At 40.7% G+C, this 23,152-nt stretch overlaps 1 protein-coding gene across 5 annotated transcripts in view; it reads right to left on the bottom strand.

Annotated features, from left to right (window-relative positions):
• Nucleotides 1–2,505: 2,505 nt before the first annotated feature.
• cdk14 (cyclin-dependent kinase 14) overlaps nt 2,506–23,152 on the bottom strand; it is a 253,273-nt gene continuing 232,626 nt past the window's right edge. For all 5 annotated transcript variants that reach the window (XM_039805595.1, XM_039805598.1, XM_039805600.1 and 2 more), the window contains one exon: nt 2,506–8,388. The gene's annotated coding sequence lies outside the window, so the exon portion shown is untranslated. The remainder of the gene's footprint in view (nt 8,389–23,152) is intronic.

The raw sequence follows: 23,152 nt of genomic DNA, 5'->3' as shown, positions 1-23,152 counted from the left end.
CCTTTTCTGCACAAATTACGTCTTTATTTTAATTTTATTTTCTACTACAGCACAAGTAGACTTTAAATTTCACATTTACTGTTTGCCGTCAGATCGTTTATGGGTCTGGACGTTTCCGACCGCACTTGAAAGCAGCTTCATTTTGGAGAAAAGAAAGAGAAAAGAGACGTGCGCTGCAAGGTTAAGATGGCACGGTCCACTATAGGGGTTTCTGAAATCATTGGGAAAAATCTTTACAGGTAAGAAGGATATATACAGTACATGTTCTTAGCCCCCTGAACGGTTACCTCTTTTTGGGAGTGGCTTGTCAATTTTTTTGAGGGGGACATCCTGCATACCCCCGAAATCAACACTTGAACCTGGATGTACATTCTTTAAGACAGAGATCTTCAACAAGGGGTCCTCAGAGTTAGTGCAAGAAGGCAGCTATGAATCCAACATATTAATAGCAAAGATAAATTGGCCTATTTGTGAAAGAAAATTACATTTACGCATTGAAGATAAGCTTACTATAGGTAAGGTAGTCACTATGGTAACCATACAGTTAAGCTTAAAGATTTACTGTACGTTCCACATGTATGTTAAAACACAATGTATAAATAATATCCATTTATTTTCATCCATTCGGCCCAGTTTAAAATGTAACTCAATTGTATACAGTATATGTAGTAGGGGGTCCCTACTCGTTCTCTCTTTCAGCTAAGGGGTCCTTGGCCCAAAAAAATGTTGAAGCCCCATGCTTTAAGATAAAAAAAATTCATCAGTAGTACTACACAAACTGTTTGGGTATCTGTGATTTTTCCCCATGATTGTTCTCGATTTAATGATCATGTTGAGATTAAATAAATTGTCATTATCACTTATTTTAGAATATCAATTATGTTGTCAGATGTTAATAGTGCATTCGTTCGTTAAGTCTTTTACAGTAAGTACGGCGTGGGCTTTTACCTTTACACACATTCACGATGTCACAATGCTGCAATGCTTATTCATCATCTATGTGCATAAATGTGGAAAAAGGTATTTCAATCAGCTCTGTCTGCGCAGTCCACTCTCGTCCACAGCGCGCTACTCTGCAAATATTTAATTTTTATACAGACAAGCTCAAACGAAAGCTGGAGGTTTGTAGTCTAACTGTTTACCTGAGTTTGCCACAGATCTTGACATTTGGACAAGTTCTTGTAAACTTAGCTGCTGGCTGAACAAACCATCCTCTCCGCTGGAGTGGTAAATCTATCCAAATCCACATGGCTACTTAATATGCACGTGAATGACATCACCATCATGTTCCAGTTCTTCATTCTGGATGATGATGCTGGTAGTATTCTTTTGCAACAGCAATCGTTTCATTGTAAATGAGGCATACAGGTTTAACATTACTGAACTGACAACAGGCCTTTCTTCCTGCATGCGTTTTCCACCAATTTAGTAAGAAAGTGAAAATATCAAACAAGGATATGCGTATTAGGTATAAATCCATTTTATTTTCTTTATTTGAAAGTGTGTCTGCTTAGAAAAATTGTGGCCCTTGGAAAAATGTAGTTGATGACCCCTGCCCTAAGGTATCTAGCATAAAAAAATGCCCCGTCATTCAATACCAAATTTCAATCCCTAAGGAGTAGATCTCATCAGCGTCAGTGAGCCAATCAGCATGCAGCATGTTTCTACCAAGATCTAATAATGTCTGCGATTGGCTGTCTAACGTTACACGTCGTAGAGACACGCAGGAAAAACTCTACGTTACACAGAGACGGCTCATGTAGTCGGAGTTGGAAAATAAATACAAGGATTTGTGCCGTAATGTTGTAATTTCTTTTTGTTAAAATGGATTTTTATGAAGTTGGTATTGAAAAAAGATCGTTAAAGGTCCCATATCATGCTCCTTTTCAGGTTTAAACTTGTATTTTGGGTTTCTACTAAAACATATTTACATGCTTTAATGTTAAAAAAAAACATTATTTTTCTCATACTGTCTGTCTAAATATACCTGTATTCACCCTCTGTCTGAAACGCTCCGTTTTAGCGCCTGTCTCTTTAAGACCCCCTCCTGAAAAAGCCCAGTCAGCTCTGATTGGTCAACTTTTCCAGGTCTCCCGCATCTGCGCTCTCGGAGTTTCCGCGCTGCCAACGCAGCGGGGGAATGACTGAAACGTCACTGTAGCGCCATGTTCTAACTATATATAGTATAGTTGTGACATCACAACGTACAGAAGTCCTGACAGCTAAAGACACAGTTTCTGAATACGGGCTGTGTGCATTTCTCTGTGGATTGAGTGTTTTGATACTTTCACAGTATTTATATAGCACCTCAACCTGCTTTATAATAAAAAGAGACATGGAAATCTCACTTTTTACAATAGACCTTTCGATACTGGTACCGATACCAATCGGTTCCCGCTATCAAAGTCACATTATTGGTATCGGTACCAGTATCGAAAATATTTGAATGGTACCCAGCCCTAACAGCCACAGGCACTCAACAGAGAGCAGAAACAAAGACACATCTGAAGCATTATTAAATTTTATTTCAGGTAAAACAACATTAAACAACGTTTACAGAAGGACATTACATCTTCCATAATAACATTACATACGGGTCGTAACAAATAATGCAACAGCTAATCTACTGTATACTATATTGTTTCACTTGACGAAGTGACTGACGACACTTCTGTTTTTCCGAAACCACTTGTGAAAATGACGTACTTTCAGTGCAGCATTCAAAAAGGAAAAAGAAAATGCAAAAGAAGCTTTGTTGGAAAAAGTTGCAAAACACAGATTCATTGTTCAGCACAGCGAGGATGCCACTTGGATCCAACCTATTTTTCCTAGCGATGCCACTTCTGTCCACACGATAAAGAATGCCAAAAATAGATGCCTTTTATTTATATTTATCATATATGGTTATTCATATATGATTTCTCTTTGATAGTATTAACCCTCCTGTTGTCCTCGGGTCAAATTTGACCCATTTTCAAAAACAATTCTATAATCAGAAATTTGGGTTTCTTTCAACCAAATTGTCCAAAATAATTACGTGGACTGTTCCATACAACGCTCATAACAAGTAAAATAAACGATCAGTTCACCACTTTCATTACATTTGGTTTGATTAAATTGTATAGCATAGGAAAAAAATTATAAAAGAACGTTAAAAAGTGAAAAAAAAGTGAGAAAAGACGACCAAATAGTTTTCATTTTAAATTTAAACCCATAAAAACAAAAGTTGCATGGTCAATGGGAAGACAACACAAGGGTTAAGGGGACCTTTGTAACCCTGTATACAACATTGTGGAAGCATCACTATGTCACAACCTAATCAATTTCCACCTTTTGACATTTCTTCTCCTTCTTCTACTGATATTATTTCTCATTTTTCCTGTCACAGTGCTAAATGTGCAATTCCACCAAGTCTGTCCTTCACCGGACTTTATTTGAAATATACGAAGAACATTCAAGTTTGAACAGAGAGTGCCTTCAGGAACTCTGTCCACCCAGGACTCAAAAATATAAGTTTTTGTACAAGACTGCAGGCTGCCGAACTCCACGGAAAAAAAAAGTGTCGATGGGCAAACAAAGCGATGTGTGCCACAAGGAGAAACATGCCAGAAATAATTATTCAGCTGCTAATACTGCCTGCAATCCCTTAAAGCCACATGCGGCTGGGCAATCGTAGCACAGCTCCTTGGTATTAACCCTCTTCTGTCACAGCACTTTACTGGCATTACCCACCCCCTTTCCTCCCCTTTTTTCTGCTGCACAATCACAGCCTGGGGATGAAACTGAAAAGCTGCAAGATAACTTCAAGTACAGCATTTCTATGAGCTCTCCTCAATCTGTGGTTAAGGTTCAAAACGGGGGATGATATTTACATTTGTAAGAATGGCTGGTTCATATATATTTATCATTAGGGGCAAAGCAAGTGCATAAAAGGGACCATACAGGCTGGAATGTAGGGCAAACAGATTTTTCTTTAAAGTGCATTTTCAAAACACTATTTGGGAGAGTCTAGCCCATAATCATTTATTTTGCCTCAGAGCCACTACTCTCTATTGTCGAAGAAGCTAGACTGGAACACAGTCTTGGTAAAATACCAAAGCACTATAAGACTCCAATCTTTCTCTTTATTGATTTTCCTCATTTAAAGGATAGGTTCAGAAATGTTCAAGTCTATCTCAACTCAAGTGGCTACACTGTAAATGATAGGGGGGGAAATCCACAGTCCTTGTTCTGTGGAAAAATTCATTCCAAAGTTCAGCCAAAACTAATATTTAGCAGTCCCAAGCCAACTTTCCATCCAAATGTAGTAAAAATTGTAACCGAATTTCCAGAAAATCGCCTGTGATGCAAATATTAGGCGTTGGGGTAAGGAGATTCGGTTAGGTTTGTATTGAGATAGTAAAAAAAAAAAAAATCAAAAATGTATTATTAAATGTGACAGACTGCAAAGCAAATACCAGCTGGAGGGGTGGGGGGGCATTTAGGGGCTGCAGGCTTTTACCATACTGTAGCTGATAGGACTCGATGGGTGTGGGAATGTTATCCTAGCAGGCAAGACATCTATATTATAAATGTGAGTAAGTGTGTGTGATAAGCCATGGAGCGACATGATAAGTATCCACAGTTCCAGATCTCCATGACGTCACATCTGCAGCCTCATCTCTGGGGCTAATCAACAGTGCAGGGCCAATATTATTGTTCCAGTCGAATTCAAACTGATTGATAAGGAGGAAGCCATTGTATTGATAGTACTTCACAACTATTATCACCATACATCTAAGCTGTAATAGTCAGATATTTTCACACAAAACATCCAAAGAAAGCCATAAAACAGTATAAACATCTTTTGCTGATGATACTACGCTATATATCTGACCTTCGTCATATTGTCATAAAAAGTTGCAAAACATTTAGAACGTGTAGGATGTTGAGGGGCATACATTTAAGGGAAGACTCTGCATAAGAGCTCATGTTGGTGTTGAAGGGACCAACGCATTCTCACTCCCACCGCGTCAGAAAGCGACTCTTGGTCAGGTGTCTTTGGCGTTTGCTGTTTGACGCACTCGGTCGGGACTCTTGGCATCACTTTATGACGCTCTCGGTCGGAACGTAGGTTTGCGTAATGCATCACAAGAACGGGACAGTTAGGTTTAGGAAAAGATGGTGGGTGGGGTTACAAAATGTACATTTCAGTGACACGCAGGACAAGAACGGGACATGAACCCCGCTCTCCTGGGTGAAAGTCCTGTGTTGTTTGACCCATCCACCCCCCCAACCTGCCTCCTCAGGAGGATTCTCGATCTGTCATACTACTCTCTAGTGTTGTCTCTCTTAATACTACATCATCTTACAGCGCCGCGGTCGAGCTGCTGCTCCGCCCTGTGCGTTCCATACAGACGCTAAAGGGAGATTTTAGCGTCGTATCTGACGCTGAGAGACACTGACCAAGCATTCGTATTGGACGAGTTGGGAGAGAGAACGGGTTGGAAGGGACTAATCAAAGTTAATCGCCACCTACAGTACACATACTGCACACACACTACCACACCCTGAAAAGCACTCATCCCTACACACTCATGAGCTTGACAAAAAGTTATTGACATAGACTGTTTCTAATAAAATATTGCAGACCTTTTGTTGGTATCAGATAAAGTGTAAGGGACGATTGTCGTGGGCAGGATCCAACAATAGGCCACACAGCCTATTGCCTTGGTGTTTCTCCTTTTGTACATTAGCTCATGTGCATGGATGGAAGCCCCAATGCTTATCTATTGCCCATGTTTATTTAACACACACACACACACACACACACACACACACACACACACACACACACACACACACACACACACACACACACACACACACACACACACACACACACACACACACACACACACACACACACCTGTTGTCAATTACAGTATTGCACACAGGTTGGTGCTGTCCCTGTCGTCTTATGTGTGCACCTTTAACATCTCCAGCAGAGATAATTTATGTTAGAGAGGCTTTTCAGTTGCAACACAAAACCCATATGAGCCAGGTCTGATTACATTATGGAGGTCCATTGGAAATTATGTAAGGGAATCCTAAGACTAGCATTTTTAAATAACCAGGGTCTTACTTTTGCAGATTTGGCCATCATTCGTTTGGATTTTGATAACATTTTACTCACAAAACCATATGTCACATTGCAAATATTGAAAAGTCCACTATAATCATTCATTACATTGTATTGCAAATATGTTTATGCGTATTGTGTGGCCCGGTGTGCTTGCTCGTTAGTGTCCTTCCTCGAGCCCAGTGGCCAGTCTCAGAGACTTCACACTAAGATGTCATGCATAAAAATAGCTTTTGCAGCCTCATAGTTGAAAAATCGCATAATACAAAGAATAATTATTGACCTTATCAACCGTTTTACAGATTTATAATCGTGTTCAGCAGGGAAAATGACTTTTAGACCACAGGTAGGCTGGATCAACAGAAGTAAATTTCCAGGACAAAGCCTGAGATCTGGCGCCTGGCTCATGCGCAGGATATTTGCTCTCTGTGTGTTGCTGTTCTCAAAATCCCTTTCGCTTCGGGAGACAACGACAAACTTCGAGCTACACGCTGAAAATGTCAAGTTTTGAGGAAAATTTGGATGGTGCCTGCTTGGTTCTTTAGGGGAATGATTGTAAAGATTTACAAAGAATATGTTTAGGGCATTTCCTCTCTAACTGGACGTTTTGGGAGCGATTGGTGGGATTGCTGTAGACGAAGTACACACGGAGATACACTGGTAAGAGCCAATGAGGTTTAACCATGTTTCCAGCTAATTTAAATAGATCACGATACTGTATTGCGTCCACAGTTAATTTAATATTTTAACTGAGGCACCGTCGCTGCGTCCGGAGCTTAGCGCCGCCCAAGAAGATTGTGATTGGTTGAAAGAAATGCAAGCAACCCAGAACGTTTTTTTTTTACTCCTATCCCAGAATGTGTGTGTGGTGTAGCCAGACCTTCCTTCACAGCGCTGTGGAGATAGTTCTGGCAATGCGAGACTAGAGCACAGGGGATAGGTTCTGTTGCAGTACCTAGGTCGGCCACTGGGGGAAATGGCGGCGAGGCTATGGCTGGACTCAAGTTTCTGTAGAGATGCACGTAAACGTTTCTGCGAACCAATGCAAAGAAGGGTGTCACTCCCAAATCTCAACAATCCGTTGTGCACTTACTGCACATAGTTCTTGATACGCAGTCTTTACGCAGTCCCTAAATCAATGTTGTTTGAGAGTAAAACATATTCCTGTAACTGACGGGAAATGATGGTCAAAGCTACAAAAATAAGGCTGTGAAAAAATGCATTTCCTAATATGCAACTTTAACGCTGGCAAACAAGGAGAGAAAGAGAAATATCTGACAAAGATTAATTTGTTCATTTACAGCTACTGACATCTATTCACTACTGCCTCCTACTGTAGATATAGGCTTTAGTTTGAATTATCCGTCGACACCAAAATGGTGACAGCTACCTGACAAATACCGCAATCAGTCATTAAACAGTAAGTTCACCTTTAAACTAGCACATTAACCATGTCTTAAAGCCTGCCGAGTCAGCACAATTGTACATTTAAAACAACATCAACTGTTCTCAGCTACCCAAGAACCGAGGACCTCCAATATGGCTGCCAGAGGACGTGTTACACCACCTGATAGCCCTCCATTATTATTATTATTATTATTGTTATTAATATTATTATTGTCTTCAAATCACAAATGAGAAAGACATGGAAAACTAACTCTTTAGGATTCATTTTCTTCTTTGCTTTTGTTTCAAAGATGTTTTTTTTTGCTTGTATGCATGTCTCCTGTATGCGTGTGTTGCGTTATGTGTCTTGGCGTGAGCAGTGTAGCGGTGATACGATGAAGCAATATTAAAACTGTCCATTATATAGTTTCTAGATGAGTATATCATACATACAAATATACATTCTTAAATAGGAGGCTAGTTACAAACACAAAACACAAAACAATAGTATTGTCCTTTTGTTTATACTGTGACAATGATATATACGAGTTATTGGAACCTTATAAAAAGTAAACAAAATTTGATTTGCAAATGATAGCCTGAAATCTTAGGTACCGTTCACAAATGCACACACATGCTTTCCTATCTATACTCAAGGCTAACTCTCTTACTCATGCGCACGCAACACACACACACACACACACACACACACACACACACACACACACACACACACACACACACACACACACACACACACACACACACATTGTGAAGGTAATAAATAAAGAGAACTGGGGCTCTTCCATTCGTCTGGATCCTCCATCTCACCATCTTTGTCTTCATCGTCTTTTTTTTAATTTTTTTTTTACAACGGCCACCTGAAACACAGACAGAGAGAGAACACACAGCGTGTCAGTGATACAGTGCAACCAATCACATCACGGTCACATTTTAGGTTTCCTTTGCAGCTTGAAATCAACAGTTTGTTGTGTCAGTCATGAGCGCATGGGTTCAAATTTATTAGATATTTTAGTTTCTTTATATTGTAATTGGATTATGCATTAGAGAGTGCCCAGATTAAACCCCTCTGAGTTTTTTTTATTTATTTTTTTGCATCTCTCCATCACAACCTTACCAGGAAGATAATGTTGGACAGCAAGAAAATCCACAGCCACAAAGGTAACAGCCTCTGTTATAGTGTTATAGTGTTGACTATTGGTGCTTTCACAAAATATTTACACAATGAGATTTTTGATAAATAATCACCAGTAATGTGGATATAATGACTAAGTGGGTAAAGACAAATAACAGAACAGTTACAACAGTCTGGTAAGTTCAGAAAATGACATCACTTTACTCTAATGCAGCCTTTAAAACCAGGAAAAGACAACACTTATGCAATATTACGATATCCAAAATCTAAGACGATATCTAGTTTCATATCACGATATCGATATAATATCGATATATTGCCCAGCTCTAGTACCACTTTATTTGAAGGGGTGACTGTTCATTCAGTGTCATTTGGTCAATTATGGCATTTTTAATTGGGTTAGGGTTAACTGACTGAATGCCACTTTAACTCCCACACAGATGTTACCAGTTATTCGGGCTAATTAGCCCTCCGCTTAGGTTGAAGGCGGGCGTTATTATGTGAGGTCACCAGACTTTGTGTACTAATAAGAATGATAAAGGAGTCGTTTCTCTTGCCCTAGTAGATGGACACCACAGCTAACAGGGAGAGAGATGCCAGTCAAGCCCAATCTGTGAAGAAGTATTCTCAGCCAAATGATACAAATATAATATGAAAATAAATATTTAACCTCTTTTATACATCAGTCTATGCTGTTGCTAAACAAAAACCAGTTTGCTGCCAATTAAGATCTGGATCCGAGCATATCATGATAGAACATGGTTCTTTGTCATGGCTGTTACTGTGTACTTTATGTGCAATTGTTGTCTAACTTTGCGTGTATTTTTTTTTTATTTTGTATTTTCTTTATTTTTCTCTCCTTTTGAGCGGAGCTGCTCGGGAACGCAAAATTCATTTCAGTGTAAACTGACAATAAAGTTGTATCGCATCGTAAAAGCGAACAAGGGATTTGTTGTTTTAAAAGGGATCTGATGTAATAATAACAGATTTAGGCTTCCGTTGTCTTAGAATCAAAGAGCACCAAGTAAGTGTGTGTGTGTGTGTGTGTGTGTGTGTGTGTGTGTGTGTGTGTGTGTGTGTGTCTGTGTCATGGGGTTCCACTTGGGAAGCAGATGGAGCTGGTGGGTGGGTTTTGTTTGGAGGATTTGGCAGGCATGGCCAGCTGCTGGCTGTCCTTTTAACAGAGATAGTCTCACCCCCCCAACCCCCCAAAAAAAATGAAATCCTTAAAATACTCTGTGTTGGGACAGACAGATACAGGACAATAAAACGAGGACCAAATAGGACAGGGGGGATTACAGAGGGAAACAAAAAGACTAACAGAAGCAGCCAAGTACACCGATTTGCATTTTTGAAACCTGACAGAGATAGCAAGATTTTTGGGCTAAAAACTGATATTTAATACACACACATACCTCCACATTTCTGTCATAGTTTGCCCTAAAACCCAAACTTTCTGCTCAAGAATTGCTAAAAAATATAAATAAATCTGCCTTGATAAAAACATGTACTACTTCATTTCCAAAAGAAGTAGTGTTCTCTGTCTGTCAGCAAATGTGTGTTTGGCTCTGACTTACAAAAATGCTGACTCTCTGAATATATTTACATGAACACTAATAATTTACTATTTTTATAGTATTTTTATAATATAACAATATTCCGAATTTGATACAGGTCAGGTAAACAGCATATTCTCTTTGGATATTCCGAATAAGGTCTAATATAGCGTTTTCCGATTAAGACGTTTTAGAAGCATTCTTTGGACATACAGTGCATTCGGAATATGCGTCTCAATCAGGTTTTTTTTATGCATGTATAGTGTAGCCTAAATTTCGAGGCAACCTCACCTCAGTGATTTCACCGCGATTAACCAAACGCACAGGTGTCCGCGACAGAGTCCGCAACAGAGTCTGATAACTTTAGACAACATATTTGGGAGTCTTTCTGTCAGGATTTTGCAGGACAGGATTTTTTTTGGGGGGGGGGCAGTCAAGTGATCGGGATATGACGGGAGTATTTTCGTGGGCTCGGGATGGGATGGACAATTGATTCCCGTGTCACCCTCTAATGGGCGCAAATAATTCAGGAACGTTCCTGCGCTGCACTTTGCCTCTTTGCTCTGCTCCACAGATCATGTGTAGGCAGCTTAAAAACGGCCTCAAGGACTGCAGGTGCTTAGTCTTGTTCATCTGCTGTGTATCTGACCAAAGTCCAGAAAGCCTTTAGGCTTTTCTCCTCACAACTAAATTGATGGATGTCCTAAACTAGGCAGATTACTGCAGTTTTGTATTAGATCATATCAACAGTGAGGCCCAATCCATTCCTGAGCTTTTGCTGATTATAATAATAATAATAATAATAATAATAATAATAATTATAAACAAGTATGCTAAAAGAAAACACGTTTTCTCTCTTCAACTACAGTATAAGCCCACACTGCAGCTGCTGAACAGCTACAATAAACATGTTGGTTATGTCACAGACACTACGGCCATGTTTTGGGTCAACAACAGAGTACAGAATACTCACTGTCGAGTGAAGGACTCTCATGTGTAAGATGGACAGAATGTAATAAAGGCAAACTCTGGATGCTGACATACAGTATGAACATGGGAGTTCATGGGAATGCACATGAATTACTATTTGACCGATATGTCCTTTAGAAGCAGATACCAAACACCGAAATAACAGGCCAGACCAGAGGAAATCCGCTGCATAAACCGGTCCAACCCCAAACCCATGAACTCAGCCATCTTAACTTCCTTCTCTCATGCTCTCTGTCCTTCTTGTCCTCCGCCTCCTTGCCCCTCCTACTCCTACCATATTCAATTATGCAACGTATTCACAACAATTCGTATGATATCCTACGAAATTACAGCGACCGCCGGCCAGTCACACGACAGTTACGTTTTGTGGTCTTTACAGTTAAATTAACTGAGAAAAGGTGGCTGTGAGCCGCTACCGGTCACCGTAAGGTTACGGTCATTTCAGAGGCCGTCACAGTTACGTTTAGCCGACAAAAGGTGACCGTAATGCAGCGACGACAGTTAAGTTTTGGCACCAAAACGACTAGTTAAGATTAGATAAAAACATCATGGTTTAGATTTAAAAACAGCGGCCCCCTTAAGTAGTACTCCCAGGACATGAACACCCGCCTGCTGGGTGAAAGTCTTGCGTTTTCTCCTTAACTTCTTCCGGGACGCAAACTCCGCTCCCCTGCTTGAAAGCCCTGTATTTTTAGGACCCATCCATTCACCGTGACCTCCTCCCTATGCGGCCCTGAGCGGAGCAATGTGGTGCAAGCAGTAATAAATACGTGGAATGCATACAAGTTATGCGTCATCTCTCCCAAACACACAGCTTTCATTCCTGATTTCTGATCGATCAAAAGAACAGTCACTATCAGGGAACAGCACTTAACAAGCCCCTAATGGACAACAGGTGTGTTTAAATGTACTTCAGAAACATGGGTCCACTTTCTGCTGTAAACAAATTTCTGAAAAATGTAAAAAAAGAAAATAATAAAACAAACAAAAAAAACCACTACGTGACTTTCAGTCATTTGCTGTGTGGCTCTGCACTGTTTCTCAAACCAGCTCGAAAGAATCGGACTGACAGACCCACACCTCCTCCCACCTTCCACCCATGCCCCCGAAGCCCAGGGGTCCCGACACCTGACCCCTAACTCCTGCAGGGAGGTCCCGTTATGTCTGATCCTGTTTAATGAACTGAGTCAGACTGCCCTTAAATGTCACTCACTGAACACCCTGAGCTGAGAAGGTGCTCATGGTTTAATACGCTGCTTTATGATGTGTATGTATATGTGTGTGTGTGTACATACAAGTGTAAATTTGCATTTGTAAAACATGAGTGAGTAAATGTGAGTGTATAGAGGATTTGGACTTCAATTACATGAACATATTTTCCCACATTTTTATTCAGACATCCCACTGAAACTTGACTGTACCACGTTTCCAGTGATTTTTGTGAGGAATGCAGTGCTGTGGCCAAGTCTGTGTTGAGCTGCCACATCTCCAACTGACAAACACTCCTCTGTCTCTACAGTGTACTGCTAATTAACGGAAGCAGGCAGGAAGAGACAGGAACCGCTCTAGTTAACAGATGGACATGGTGATTTTCCACAGCTTGTTGGCTTTTACGACTGCCAACATCAATCAAGATTTAGAAGAGTTTAGTAGATACTAGTTAATACTAGTGCTGTCAGTTAAACGCGTTATTAACGGCGTTAACGCAAACCCATTTTAACAGCGTACATTTTTTTTATTGCGAGATTAACGTTCTTTTTGGCATAGCAAACTTTGTAGTTTTTTTCACATGCTGTTGCAACAACTAGTTAACGTTAGAAAAACTACAACACCACACCGGATCTAGCTAGACCGGAAACTAAACAACAGGCACGCCGCACACACTTGTTTGGGCTTGCGAGCCGGCCAAAGAGTAGTAGGCTAACGTTAGGTTTTGAGTGGATGGCGAGCGCGAGACGCCAAAATGGATGCCAATAAGATTCTGAATGGAAAGTTTACTTCTAAAAAGTTGCCAAATGGTTCCACTGACAAGACCAAAGTGATCTGTGGGTTTTGTTGTTGTGAACTGAGCTATCATCGCAGCATGTCCAGTCTGAAATACCACTTGATGGACAAGCACACAGCTGATGCCAATTCTCCGCCCACCTCGTTAAAGCACAAAGCAAGCCGATCCACTTTTCCATGTTGATAAGAGCATTAAAATGAGAAAAAAAAAATAATGGGACAAAAAGAAATCAAGGGACATTTAGAATAGATAAAAATGTGCGATTAATTGCGAGTTAACTATGACATTAATGCGATTAATCGCGATTAAATATTTTAATCGTTTGTCAGCACTAGTTAATACAGAGGCTAGAATTATATAAAACCCCAGATTGAGACGCATATTCCGAATGCGCTGTATACATGCTTCTAAAACCTGAATTATACCGCTATATCCCACATGTTAAAAAAGGTCTTATTCAGAATATTCAAACACAATAAGCTGTTGCATGACCCGTATCAAATTTGGAATATTGTCATATTTGGAATAATAGTGGAATAATAGCGTGTATTTAAAACGTACTCAATGTAGGGATTCAACAGAGAATGAACGGGAGGATTTGTGATGAACTGGTGTTGGGGAGCAGCCGGTGCACCTTGGGGGGGCCTCACGCCACATGAGCAGCAGATTCCACAGAGGCTCTGCCCGTTGACCTATACACTTTGCTGCTGTAGCTGGGAAAGTTGTTTTTGCTTCATGCTAACGGCTTACAGCTTCGACACGCCATCTCTGAATGGCACCGCGGACGTTGTGGCGGCTTCACTTCGAACATGACAGGCTATCAGGAGCTACATGAGTGATTTGGACTTGCTTTTCCGAGGCTGATTGCAATATTGTTTTGGGATTAAAGATGTCAAAATCTGTAAAAACAACTGGGGACGATTTTATTTGACCATTTCCACGCCAAAACCACGCCTGTGTCAAGAATGAACTACCATAGTTAACACAGTTTTATGATGTTTTATGTTCAGTTCAGTTGAGTGTATTCACACATCAACATCGTATCATTAAAAAACAAAATATCAGACGGTACATTGATCATATGTATAGGACGCGTGATATGGGGAACCCCAAATAAGCTACAAAAAGCTTTTCGGAGGGGGCCCAACAACATACAGACACTAAGAATATCAATTCACAATAGACACAACACAGACAGTGGATAGAGTAAAAATCATCTACCGTATGTCTTAAATGTTTAGCAAAGCGTGGGGCTGCTGTGTATTTCTATCTGTACATGGCTACTCAGTGATGGGACTGTGAAATAAAAGTGCAGATCCAGTTGGTAGGAAAAGGGAAAACGAGCACTCAGCTCCACAGACTTGCCAGCTCTCTCTGCTCTAACACAAACATTTTCTTCTCTGCTTTTCTTGCCTCAGTTGTCTGGGCCAGAGTCACTAAATATGAGCCTTTAAAGAATGCATAGACACCTAAAAACACGCATGCGCACACACACACACACACACACACACACACACACACACACACACACACACACACACACGCACACGCACACGCACACACACAATTCTGCACATTCATGTGTTTCCTATTACCCCATGTCCTGGCAGCAAAATCTCTCAGAATCAGCAGTTAATAGCTGGAATCACACTGCCCAAAAACGTCTGCACACATAGAAACCATGCACTCCAACATTCACCACTATCCACTCCACATACAAGCTTAGGAGCATTTGCAACTGTAAAGCTAACATACTAGCCAACACCCTCCTGCTCACGCTCCCTTACACAGTCTCAACCCACTGAGACCTAGCTCTTCTAATGCAGGTGCAAGTTATTATGCACACATTCCTGCATGCATTGAGGTCTTTGGGTTTATATGGCAGCTCATCTGCGATGACGTCTGCAATTCTCTGCATCAGTGACCCCTCTAATTCTCATCAAGCAACTAAGCAACAAACACTTTTGTTACTGCAACAAAGTCGGTTTTTTTTCTACTTGTAATTTTGTGAGTATTTCGAAAAAAAATCTGTTAATGTACTTTTACTCAAGTACCTTGTATTTCGAGTGTTGTACAGTACTTCATTTCAAGTCGCTTCCATTACAGAGTAAGAACAAAAGTGAAAAAGAACTGATAAACTGTGTGAGAATAGAACAGTTACCAAATCAATAGTCTATATCGGCGACGTTTCGGGATTGCTCCGTTGCGGCCGGAAATTCCGCCGCATGTCGCCAATTTTTGACCGGATGTCCGTTATCTTCCTATTCTGTGTGTTGGCATTTTGAACTCCGGTGGAATAATAAGGACTATGGTTAACTGCTCCTCAGATCTCTGCAGGGTAAATCCAGACAGCTAGCTAGACTATCTGTCCAATCTGAGTTTTCTGTTGCACCACTAAAACAACCACTGTTCCAAAAAAGCAAGGTCCTTCCCAAGGCTTAGCGCCGGCCAAGACGATTGTGATTGGTTTAAAGAAATGCCAATAAACCAGAGCACGTTTTTCTCCCATCCAGGAACCCTTCTCTGTAGCACTTTCGAGGAAGGTCTGGCAATGGGAGACTATCAAGACAGCAGCTGCAGCAGTGAAGAAGCTGCAGGCCTTTATGCCTTGTAGCTCTGTAGGAAGATGATATCCACATTCTTAATCACCCCTACAAAGCTCTGATTGGTTGATTGTGTCTCCAAATCAGGCTGACCTATGCAAATTGCTGAACAAATCATGGCAATGCAGAGGGAACCAGTCTTAGCTTCACAATTGGCTCATGTACAACCTGTCAGATTGTCTGTTGGATTTTATTTTACAACTGTCGCCATGGTCCCCGATCTCTGTGATAATCCAAAATCATCCCTTAAGGTTTACTATCCTCACAACACCAGAGACAGTCTGTTTAGCCGTTCAAAACCCTCTGATTCTAAAAGCTCAGCTGTCATTTTCAATCTGTTAAGAAGTCACAAAAATGTACTTCACAATTATGCATCATTTAGATATATATTTCAAGAAAACACTTCTCACACTAAAACCAGACCAGCTACATGAAAAAAAATGTTTTTACGAGATGGCAAATATATGGGAGAAATTAACCATTGTGAATAAAGCCATCAAGGCTAGTTCCTACTAGCATTGCTTAGAACTGACTGCTGCATAAGATGCTAAAGCAAATCTCAGTCGCTGGTTATGACCAACTGCCACTCTTCACTTGTTTGCAAGCCATGATGTCTCTCTCTTTCTCATGGGTGGGCCAAATTCTCTGGGCGGGCAAAGCAGAGAAAGGGGAGGTAACCTTTCCCCTTATGACATCATAAAGGGAAGATTCCAGATTGGCCCATCTGAGCTTTCATTTTCTCAAAGGCAGAGCAGGATACCCAGGGCTCGGTTTACACCTATCACCATTTATAGCCACTGGGGGACCATAGACAGGCTGGGGGAACTCATATTTATCTTAAAAAAAACTCATAAAGTGAAATCTTCATGCCATGGGACTTTTAAGTTCAACTGATATGGGACATCTGACAGCAACATTTGGAGAGTTCCAATAATATGTTAACAATGCTTTCCGCAGACTTGAATTGTGGAAATGGACATTAAAACTTTCCCTTGCAACCCAGAACATTGATTTGGAGCGACACTGGGGCCCGTTTTCACAGCGTGGCAAGTAGAGTTATGCTAAATCACCATCATTCCTCAGCTCTGCTTGTGTTCTGCTGTGTGGGGCTGTGGTGAGGAGTAATGAGTGTACACCGAGGGTCAGAGAATGCTCCGGGTGGAAACGCCTTCATCCACGAACTCGCAAGCACACCCACTCACTGGCGTTCGCTAGGTTCCCATTCCATAAATCCTTGTTTGGGGGTATGTTTTTCTTGTCTGGGGCCTGGCTGACTTCCCGCCTCACTGGAGTTTATGTAAGGTGATGGAAACACTGAGAGGAGGGTGGAGGACGCAGATGGGAGGAGGAGAGCATTAGAATGTGACTGGGAAAGGAAAGCAAAGAAGAAAGAGCTGGAGAAGTGCATTTGTCAAGTGAAAAGTTAATATGGGAGAGAGATTTAGAGCAGACCAGATAAAATACTAAAGTTAGGAGCCATGAGAGGCCGCTGCCTGGCATTTACAGCAAAGGTTTCACTCTCAATGTGACTAGCCACTCTAAATCAGCTGGCCTCCCTCTGGGCCCCACCACGGAGACCACCATCACCCTCTATTAACACATTCTGACACGGTCATTAATCTACACATTGCAGCCATATCTCGATCCAACCAAGAGGCTTGGATAATGCCAGGATCAGGCTACACAGTTTTTTGACAGTCACTATGTCAGACATAGTGCCATAAAATCTTGCTGTGTCTTGGACGGAAGAGTGGCGACACTACAACTACACTACAACTACGACCAGCCCTCAGACCGATCGCGTGCTGTCGTCAAGATCCGTTCATAGGTCGACGCTTTAGAGGAGCGGGCAGCCCCTCAAAAACTCACGACATGTTTTCAAACTGACCTTGTCGAAATAAATATCAGATTCAAACTGCATAGCCTATTTCTCACTTTAAATGTTTTCAGAAACTTATTTCGGTGAACTATTTTTGTAAAATAAAAGATTGTTATCCAAACGCGCTGCCATTTGGTCTCTTTTGAAATCCGTGAGCCCCAGGTTTAGCGTTCGTCCAATCTGGTGCAGCCATCGTGGTTGTAGGAGGATTAGTGGTCAAAGTGAAGAGAAACTGCTAACTGCCAGTGGCTAGCTCGCTAGTGTGCAATGCTGGGAAGCGGAGGGATCCCTGCCGTGAAAAAAAAAAGCCTATATGGACACTGTGTGTATCTTTCCTCCACCGGAAAAAGACAAAAACGTTCTGCGTTGTGAAGTGTCCCAGACGTTTGATCGCTGATCTTTGATAATGTCACACTACAAGAGGTAAAGACGCAAATGTTAGCACTCATTTCCATCTCATCAGTCAGTCAATTGACAGCTCCTGCACACTCAGTGCTGTGCTCGTCCTGCATTACAGGAAGGAGGGTGTAACGTGTCTCAGTCATGGGTCCAGATGTGGTGATGGCAAATAATCAGAATGTCAAACTCTCAGCAACAGGAGGTCCTGTAACCTCAGCACTTTGTATGTGCTGTGGTCTACATGCTAATGTCAGCATACAAAAACATGCTCACAATGACAATGCTACCATGCCGATGTTTAGCTAGTTATCACTAAACACAAAGTGCAGCTGAGGCCAATGGGACTGTTATTAGTTCTGCAGGTATTTGGTCATAGATCGAAGTACTGGACACGTTGAAATGTTGAACGTTGATGAGGGCTATAGAAAAAGGATCATGACATAATGAATGTCTAAATGTCGGTACCAAATTTCACATCATCCCAAAAATGTGTCTGGTCTCATGCATTTGAGTTATCCTTAAAGGTCCCATGACATGGTGCTCTTTGGATGCTTTTATATAGACCTTAATGGTCCCCTAATACTATATCTGAAGTCTCTTTTATATAGACCTTAGTGGTCCCCTAATACTGTATCTGAAGTCTCTTTTATATAGACCTTAGTGGTCTCCCAATACTGTATCTGAAGTCTCTTTTATATAGACCTTAGTGGTCTCCCAATACTGTATCTGAAGTCTCTTTTATATAGACCTTAGTGGTCCCCCAATACTGTATCTGAAGTCTCTTTCCCGAAATTCAGCATTTGTGCAGAATTACAGCCACTAGAGCCAGTCCCACAATGAGCCAAATTCTCTGGGCGGACAAAGCAGAGAAAGGGGAGATATTATAGAAATATCTGTACATTTCTGTCACACTTCTATTTGAATGACTATAAATAAGAAAATGGAATTTAACTTAGAACTAAAGACCATCTTTGACGGGGTCACACCAGCCACAACGTCAAAGAGGCAAAAAGAGGCGGGGCCAATGGCCCTTCCCCACGTTCCACCCCGCTACTTCCGGACCCCACCCATCTTCTAACTCTGCCTTCATTTTGAGGTCAACCACACATCTGTAAAGTTTCCTGACTGCATCTTGCAGGTTTATGATGCTATCGCGGTGACAATGTCTGGCTGCTGGTAACAACTGGTGTAACACTGGAAGAAATTGGAAAAACATGATTAGGATCATCCGTTTATAGAGAACTATAAAAACAACTTAGCACTATGCACGCAGATTCTCTGTTGGAAACAGGCTAACTCATTGGATGCTATGGAAGTATGTAACATATTAACGTTAACCACAATGTTTATTATGTTATATGTTATGCTTTATATGTTCCATTGGTATTGTGGTTATAAACACCTACACAAGTCTTACATTACATTACACAAAACAAGTCCATGATATAGGGTACTTTCAGTTTATGTTAAAGTAATTAAATGAATACTTGTTGAGCTCCCACTGTTATAAGCTGTGCCTGATTACATGCCTTTGGAAGCCAATTCGGGGAGAAAAAAGCAGTTTGGAAACTTGGCTTGATTACAAGCGAGGGTGTTTCATTTGAGGGCAGTTAGCTTTGTTGAGCAAGCTGAGCTTTTGCCACACTCACTGTGAAAGGCTCTACTAAATTCGTCATCATTCCCACGACAGCTTCAGTAGCTGTTTTCGGGGTGTTTGCAAGTCAAATGAGGTGTTTGTGTGTCTCGCTACACGTCAGGCACATGTGCCAAGAAAAACAGTAATGAGACAAAGACTAAAGCCCTGCTAGCAGGCCCTGGAGGCTATAATGTTCATCCCACCCCACAACAGACTGAACCAACAAGAAACTGAAGATTTTGCTATAGTCATATCATTATTGGCACCTAAAAGTGGCACAATGAGAGGGTTTATTATAATTAAATAGGTTTATACTCTTGGGAGCAGAAAGAGGCTCAGCATATTTCCTGGCAGTCTTCCAATTATTCCTACTGTATATTACATGATTATGGTTTGAGGGTAGTGTTAGAAGAAAGGTTACCCATTCCCAAACTGAAAACTGTTCAAACCCTTTTTTTTCAGTAGAAGTTTGGGCCTGATGTTGGTGGAACGGTTACATTATGCGCAAAACCAATATGGGGGTGATAAATAGTCATAGCTAATTTCATATAAGCCTCATCATTCACACTTGAGATGCCTGGCCACGTAAAAAAAAGCTCATGATTATCCAAAGTGGTTCTCAGGGTTCATCCTCTGAGGCTCATGAATGTGTTCAATAAATGTCATGGCACTCTGCCCATTAGGTTTTAATACTTGATGTGTTCAAGAGGACATTTTGATTCAATGGTGGTGTAAGATGACCAAGCCAAGGGGTCATCAAAGTAATTACTAGTTATCCTCTGGGGATCATAACAATTCACAACAATAAGAGCAAATGAGGTTTAACCATGTATCCAGCTAATTCAAATAGCTCACGTTACTGTATTGTGTCAACTGTTAACTTCATTTAATATTGTATGTGGCGTTTTCTTTTGCGGGGTGCAAATGTTCCGCCAAAACAAGTTCCTTCCAGAGAATATTTAGCAGAGCCATCGTCGCTGTGTCCGGAGCTTAGCGCCGCCCAAGACCATTGTGAGTGGTTTAAAGAAATGTTCTCCTATCCCAGAATGTATCTGTGGTGTAGCCAGACCATACTCCACAGCACTGTGGAGGAAGGTCTTCCGCAGAAACCCGGCCCAGGCAGGGATTTCTTAATCTGTGGTGTGCTGCTCTGGCCAAGTCGTTGCTCTCCAAACACTATAGGAACTCTGGGTTTTCTGCAGGTTTCACCAAGTCAAATTTAAGACTTTTTAAGACTTTTTAAGACCATTATGAATGAAATTTAAGACCTTTATCGCAACATCAATTAAGCCATAAATTCAGTTTTTTCAAGCCAAGTATCGCTAAACTTGCACTTCCCCATAGCTAAAGAATATAATCTGTTTTATGTCTGTGGGACAATCCTGAAAGAGACTCGCACTAATAACAAGAAAGCTGATTGGCTTTAATATAATTAGCACGTTGGTCTCATTTGTAGTCGTAATACAGCGAAATAATATTGGGACTAGCGAAAAAAAGAACTACGACACCACGGAATAATAAAAAAGGAGCATTAGAGAGTTGCATGGACGGTGGAAAATTAAGACCTAGGAGACAATACTTCAGCAAAACTAATACTTTTTGAGGCCTAAAATTTTGATTTTAAATTTCTTTGACTTTTTAAGACTTTTAAAAGACCCCGCGGAAACCTTGGAGCAAAACTGTTAAACTTATCATTACGTTGTTATGTGTGGCGTCTCCCAATTTCAACATCTCTTAAGATTTGAAAAATCGTTTAGTGTGGGCCAGCCATAACTGGAAGATTTATCAGAAAACGCTCAGTAGGCAGATGTACCTTTGCACAACTCCAGTCATCTGACAGCACCTGTCATTGGACTCTCAGACAATACAACTGATGGTTTATTCATCTGCTATGCAGGGCAGTGGGGGGGGGGGGCACTGATGGGCTACAGCCCTGTAATCCCATCTCATCTCCATCGCTGTGCGCTGATGAACCAGTGGGGGGAGGGCTGATCAATGCCTCGTCCCACCTCTACATCCATATGGCTTATCAAATCTAATCAAGAAATCATTCCTAACACGGGCAATACGACTTTTTAACACTTCATCACTGAGTGTTACATGAGACTCATAAATATCACAATACTGCACTAAGTGCAACTTGCACAAACATAGGTTTTACTTACATCTTTATAAATACTATTTAAGTAGATGTTCATCTTTATTCCTAACTTGTATATACGTTTGGACACCCTTTCCTTTGTATTTTTTATCTTTTTTGAATAGTTGTTCTTGTATTCTATCCTATTTATTATTTCTTGTATATTCTGTATGTGTGCTTGATATTTTGTTGCTGCAGCACTGGAATTTCCCAATTTGGGATCAGTAAAATCTATTTTATCTAATCTAATCTAAATCTAAGAACTGTATTATTTTCTCTAAGCTGCAAGGAAGTGAAATCCCAACTATAGCCGTCAAAATAAAAGAACAAAGCAGGTAAAGCAGCCTCTTTTGGATAATGTGACATAGATCATCAGCATTGCTGAGATAACTTAGCTTCAGATGGATGGACAGAATGAAGAACTAACTTTTGCTACCTTGAGGCTACCACCAAAATATACAGCAAAAAAGACTGTGAGCATAACCACTTACAACTTCAGGATTTTAAAATACACTTGTATATTTTGCCTACTCTCCATAAAATATTCTCGGGCTGAATGCAGTGCCTCTCTATTAAAACAGTAAAGCCTGAACATTTCAGAAACACTGCACAGTTTGATCTCTTTGACAGGCTATTTATATAGCCGGGCTTAAACCGTCACCCAACCGAGGCTCACAATGAAGACATCAACACACAGCCTAATCTCTCTCAAGATAAATCTGTCATGAAAATGATAGCAGAAAATAGAGATTTGTATGACTTTAAAAGCCTGTATTCCATTCTGCTTTATCTTTTTCAGTGTCTCTAACCATTTCCTGCATCAAGAGATTAAATTATAATATGCTCAGTGACAACTGGTCTTAAAACAGCAGCATAGGAGTCACAGGTTCAGGAAGTTTGTTTAGTTAATACGAGTCGTAATATGGAATTAGCAGGTACAGTAATTACTGAGGTCAGAACATTGCGTTGAGCATATAGGCCCGTATTAGCTTAGCTTATTGCTTTACAGACCATCAAAACTTGTGCTGATCTGCTGCTGAGGAAACTAAATTTCATTAAATAACATTAAATATTCATTACCTGATTGGGTTGTATTTGTTCTGTTAATTGAAATAAATAACAAACAACAAAAAAACAAAAACATTAAATATTCATATTGAATTGAAGACTTTACAAATTCTAATGTGGACAAGTTAATATTCCACAAGGCCTGATAAATGTTAAGACTATTTAAGGATTTGCATACACATTAAACGGGACGGATACTGTACCTCGGCTTTC

This window comes from Perca fluviatilis, chromosome 7 (assembly GCF_010015445.1).
Source record: "Perca fluviatilis chromosome 7, GENO_Pfluv_1.0, whole genome shotgun sequence".
NCBI lineage: Eukaryota > Metazoa > Chordata > Actinopteri > Perciformes > Percidae > Perca > Perca fluviatilis.
Note: the sequence above shows the minus strand (reverse complement) of the source record. Positions and strands in the feature narration are given on the sequence as shown.